This window comes from Ictidomys tridecemlineatus, unplaced genomic scaffold (assembly GCF_052094955.1).
Source record: "Ictidomys tridecemlineatus isolate mIctTri1 unplaced genomic scaffold, mIctTri1.hap1 Scaffold_3716, whole genome shotgun sequence".
NCBI lineage: Eukaryota > Metazoa > Chordata > Mammalia > Rodentia > Sciuridae > Ictidomys > Ictidomys tridecemlineatus.
In genome coordinates this window covers 72,311-78,257 of record NW_027522480.1, presented here as the reverse complement: position 1 = coordinate 78,257, position 5,947 = coordinate 72,311, and the positions used below count along the sequence as shown (strand labels likewise).

At 41.3% G+C, this 5,947-nt stretch overlaps 1 long non-coding RNA gene across 1 annotated transcript; it reads left to right on the top strand.

Annotated features, from left to right (window-relative positions):
* The first annotated feature begins 558 nt into the window (after positions 1–558).
* On the top strand, positions 559–5,595 carry LOC144373371 (uncharacterized). Its single transcript, XR_013433073.1, has 2 exons — positions 559–1,096; positions 5,273–5,595. It is a non-coding gene; the product is annotated as an uncharacterized LOC144373371 (long non-coding RNA).
* The last annotated feature ends 352 nt before the right edge of the window (positions 5,596–5,947 follow it).

Here is a 5,947-nt window from a genome sequence, read left to right as displayed (position 1 = left end):
TGAGTTCGATCCTCAGCACCACATAAAATAAAATAGTTATTGTGTCCACCTATAATTAAAAACTAAATATTTAAAAAAATAGAAACCAATAAGGACTTGAATGTAGCTCAGTGACAGAGAATATCTGGGTTCAACCCCTAAATCCCCACAAGAAAAAAAAAAAGATGTTGGCCCGTGAGTGCAGCTCTGAATTCAACCCCCAGTCCCGCCCAAAACAGAGTACATATATTGTTATTCACTAAATTGTTTAAGTGGGCTGGTGTTGTAGCTCAGTGGAGAGTGCTTGCCTAGCATATGTGAGGCACTGGGTTTGATCTTCAGCACCACATAAAAATATACAAAAACAGAGGTATTGTGTCTGTCTATAATCTAAAAAAATTAAAAGACATTGTTTAAGTTATAAGAATACTAGAAAACAAATATCTTTACAAACAAGAATAACCAGTTAGAACACAGTCGGGAAAACTCATTAGGAATAGTCGAGGAGGTGGTTGGGGCCGACCTGCACTTGAACTCTAGACAGTCAACCCAGGGCCTGCACGCATGTGCAACATTCACCCTACACCCTCAGCACAGAAATCAGCAATTGTTAAAAGTGTATAACATCTTGGGCTGGGGATGTGGCTCAAGCGGTAGCGCGCTTACCTGGCACGCGTGTGGCCCAGTTCGATCCTCAGCACCACATACAAACAAAGATGTTGTGTCTGCGGAAAACTAAAAAATAAATATTAAAATTCTCTCTCTCTCTCTCTCAAAAAAATGTATAACACCTAGGAATAAACTCTCATGCAAGCTCTACAGTTATAAAACTGCAAAACACTCTTGAAATGATGAAAAACTTCACCCAACTGGAGGCAGACCTCTATTTGGATGAAAATGATAAGGAAAACAAAAGACAAATGCCTAAACCTTGACACAGAGCCTAAACCTGGACACAGAAAGTACCAGCCTGTAGTCCCAGCTGCTCAGAAAGCTGAGACAGGAAGACAACTTGCACCCCAAACTTTAAGGCAGGCCTGCACAATATAGGAAGACCCTCTGAAAAAAAAAGAAAGAAAACCAACAGCAACAAATATGAAATAACGCTACTCTGGAGGTGAGGCCAAGGATGAAAAGTTGCAGGCTAGCCTGCTTCTAAATAAAAACTAAAAAAGGCCAGGGATAAAGCTCAGTGGTAGATCACTCCTGGGTCCAATCCCTAGTTCCAGAAAAAGTAATAATAAAAGAGTCATAAAGCAGTTCACAAACAACAGGGATGGCTGGCATAGTGGCACACAAGTGTAAACCAGCAGAGCTTGGGAGGCTGAGGCAGGAGGAGCACAAATTCAAAATCAGCGTCAGCAATTTAGTGAAGCCTTAAGCAACTCAGAGAGACCCTGTCTCTAAATACAAATAAAAAACTGGCTGATGATGTGCTCAGTGGTCAAACTCCCCTGGTTCAATCCCCAGTATCAAACACACACACACACACACGCACACACACAATGAATGTCCAGCTGGTTAAAGAGGTACACTCCTTTAATCCCAGCAACTCGGCAAAATAAGGAACGAGAACCAAAATTTGAAGCAAGCCATGGCATTTTATTTTTAAAATAAGTAAAAAGGGCTTGGGTTTAGCACAGTAGCAGAGAATCTCTGGATTCAACCTCAAAATTCCCACCAGAAAAAAATAAGTTGGCCGATGAGAGCAGCTCTGAATTTAATCCCCATTTCTGCCAAAAAATAGAGCATGTAATATTATGATCTGTTAAATTAAGAAATACTAGAAAACAAATATCTTTATAAACAAGAATAACCAGTGAGAAAACAATTTGGAAAAAGTTGTTAGGAATAGAGGAAGGGGGTGAGGGGTGGGGGGGTGGCGTGGCACTGCAGGTGAACTCCAGACATTAAACCCCGGGCCTCCACACGTGCTCAACATTCACCCTAGACCCTCAGCACAGAAAACAGCAATTGTTAAAAATCTATAACACCTAGGAATAAACTCACATGCAAGCTCTACAGTTATAAAACTGCAAAACTTTCCTGAAATGATGAAAAACTTCACCCAAGGAGTCAAATCTCTATTTGGATAAAAATCATAAGGAAACAAAAGACAAACGCCTAAACCTGGATGCAGAAGGTACCAGCCTGTAGTCCCAGCTGCTCAGAAAGCTGAGACAGGAGGACAACTTGAGCCCTGAACTCTAAGGCAGGCCTGCACAACATAGGAAGAACCTATTATAAAAAAAAAAAAAGAAAAGAAAGAAAGAAAACAAACAGCAACAAATATGAAATAACTCTACTCCAGAGGTGAGGCAGTAGGATGAAAAGTTGCAGGCTAGTCTGCTTCTAAATAAAAAATACAAAGAGCCAGGGATAAAGCCCAGTCATAGATCACCCCTGGATCCAATTCCTAGTTCCAGAAAAAACAAATAAGAAAAAAACCATAAAGTATTTCACAAAAAACAGGATAGACCCCAAAACAAAAAACAAACCAGCAAACAAAAGATATATGTACAATAGTGACACTCCTGTGGAAACATTACTACCAGCACCAATCACCAATACAGCTTACTATAAGATTAACATTGATTATCAGAAACGCTTTAAAGGAAAAGTCTTCATTAGAAACATGAGAGTCAGCCACAGAGGTGACCAACTGTAATGCCCTCTCAGTCGCTGAGAGGGAACTAAGGCACTGAGGCAGGAGGAATGAAAATTAGAGAGCAGCCAGGGAATTCAGACCTTTTGCTAAAATAAGCAATGAAAATTGTCGAGGCTGAACCAGGCAAGGTGCACACTTGTAATCCCAGTGGCTCAGGAGGGGAGGCAGGAGGATTGTGAGTTCAAAGCCAGCCTCAGCAACCTAGCAAGTCACTAAGCAACTCAGTGAGACCCTGTCTCTAAATAAAATATTTTAAAAGGGCTGGGGATGTGGCTCAGTGCTTAAGCGCCCTGGATTCAATCCCTAGTAAAACAATAAATAAACAAACAAAACACCCACATAGCTGTAGCTTAATGGTAAAACTCCCCTGTGTTGAATAACCATTATCAAACATACACACACACACTCACACACATGCACGCACGTGCGTGCACACACAAGAAAATTAATGTCCAGCCAGTTATAGAGGTATACTCCTTTAATCCCAACAACTCTGCAAACTGAGGAAGGAGGACTCCCAGTTTGAGGCCAGCTTCAGCAACTGAGGAAGACATTGTCTTAAAAAGTAAAAAGGGGGGCTGGGGTTGTAGCCTGCCTAGCACGTGCGAGAGACGCCTTTCCACCCTCAGCATCATAATAAAAATAAAATAAAGGCAGTGGGTCCAAGTACAACTTAAAGAAAAAAAAACTTAAAAAAAAAAAGTAAAAATGGCTTGGGATGTATCTCCGGAGCAGAAAAATATCGGTGTTCAAGCCCTAAATCCACAACAGGAAAAAAAAAAAAAAGCTGGCTCATGAGTGCATCTCTCAATTTAATCCCTAGTTATGCCAAAAATACAGCATGTATGTATCTTTCATTAAGTCATAAAAATGCTAGAAAACAAATATTTTTATAAACAAGAGTAAGAACACAATGGGGGAAAATTCATTAGGAATAGAGGAGCAGATGGAGGGGGGGTGGCGTGGTGCTGCCTGTGAACTCCAGACATTAAACCAAGGGACTCCACACGTGCTCAACATTCACCCACCCTAGAACCTTAGCACAGAAAACGGCAATTGTTAAAAATATAACACCTAGGAATAAACTCTCATGCAAGCTCTACAGTTATAAAACTGCAAAACTTTCCTGATATCTTCTTTTAAATGATGAAACACTTCACCCAACTGGAGTCAAACCTCTATTTGGATAAAAATCATAAGGAACCAAAAGACAAACGCCTAAACCTGGACCCAGAAGGTATCAGCCTGTAGTCCCAGCTGCTCAGAAAGCTGAGACAGGAGGACAACTAGAGCCCCAAACTTTAAGGCAGGCCTGCACAACATAGGAAGACCCTCCTCCAGAAAAAGAAAACAAACAACAACAAATATGAAATAACCTCTCTGTAGGTGAGGCAGTACAATGAAAAGTTCCAGGCTATCCTACCTCTAAACAAAAATTTTAAAAGGCCAGGGATAAAACTCAGTGGAAGACCACCCCTGGGTGCTATTTCCAGTTCCAGAAAAAAAAGTAATAATAAAAGAACCATAAAGCAGTTCACAAACAGCAGGATAGGCCCCCAAACAAACAAACAAGCAAACAAAAGATATATGTACAATAGTGACACTCCTGTGGAAACATTACCACCAGCACCAATCACCAATAAGCTTACTATACAAAAGATTACCATTATCACAAATGTTTTAAAGGAAAAGTCTTCATTAAAAAACGTGAGAGCCAGGCACAGAGGTGACCATCTGTAATCCCCTCTCAGTCACTGAGAGGGAACTAAGGCAGGAGGAATAAAGTTAAGAGAGCAGCCTGGGAATTCAGACCTTCTGCCAAAATAAGCAATAAAAATTGTCATGGCTGAACCAGGCAAGGTGCACACATGTAATCCCAGTGGCTCAGGAGGGGAGGCAGGAGGACTTTGAGTTCAAAGCCAGCCTCAGCAACCTAGCAAGTCACTAAGCAACTCAGTGAGACCCTGTTTCTAAATAAAATATTTTAAAAGGGCTGGGGATGTGGCTCAGTGCTTAAGCGCCCTGGATTCAATCCCTACTAAACAACAACAACAACAACAACCAAACAAACAAACAAAAAAAACCACATAGCTGTGGCTTACTGGTGAAACTCCCCTTGGTTGAATCCACAGTATCAAACACACACACCCGCACGCGCACACACACAACTGAATGAAAGCCCAGCCAGTTACAGAGGTACACTCCTTTAATCCCAACATCTCTGTAAACTGGGGAAGGAGGAATCCCAGTTTGAGGCCAGCTTCAGCAACTGAGGGAGACACTGCCTTAAAAAGTAAAAACAGGGGCTGGTGTTCTGCCTCAGTGGTAGAGCGCTGGCCTACCATGTGTGAGAAAAGGAGTTCAATTCTCAGCACCACATATAAACAAATTACTAAAATAAGGTTCATTGACAACTAAAAATATATTTTTACAAAAATGGACTGGAGATGTAGCTCAGCGATAAAGTAGTCCTAGGCTCAATCCCCACTAGCAAAAATAGTTTAAACAAACAACGGCAGACTAGTATGAGGAAATATCTGCGCATTGGCTTATTCAGGCTTCTAAAACAGAACCCCATTGCATCTCTTTCTTATAAACAACCGTTTACTTCTTACCGTTTTGCAGGTGTAGAAGTTGGAGATTGAAGACTGCTTCCAAATTGCTTAAGACACCTTCCTGCAGGATCCTCACAAAAGAGAGAATCACTTTGGACCTCCTTTACACAGCCACAACCAGATCCTGGGGTGTGGACTCCACCCACAAGGTCGAAGGGTCCTCCCCCTAAGAGATAAGTTTCAGCACACTAATGGTCCACTTCTGGCGCCACCACTCCCTCCATAGGGTGGAGTAAATTAGAGTGCATCCAAACAAAATATCACTCAGCCTTTGGGAAGTTATTTAGACCATGAAGCAAATAAACTTTTCACATTTTGAGACAACTAAGGAAATCCAAACACCACCAGTGTGACAATAATAATGATTACTGTTGATAGTCTTGAGTATTTATGAAGACTTAGCTTTTTTTTTTTTAAAGAGAGAGTGAGAGAGGAGAGAGAGAGAATTTTTAATATTTATTTATTTATTTTAGTTCTCCGCGGACACAATATCTTCGTTTGTATGTGTTGCTGAGGATCCAACCCGGGCCGCACACCTGCCAGGTGAGCACGCTACCGCTTAAGCCACATCCTCAGCCCAGAAGACTTAGCTTTGAGAGATACACAATAGAATATTTAATGCAATGGTTTTGCTGACCATGAATGGAGAACTATTGAACATAGTGAGCCCCTAAGCAACTTTGCA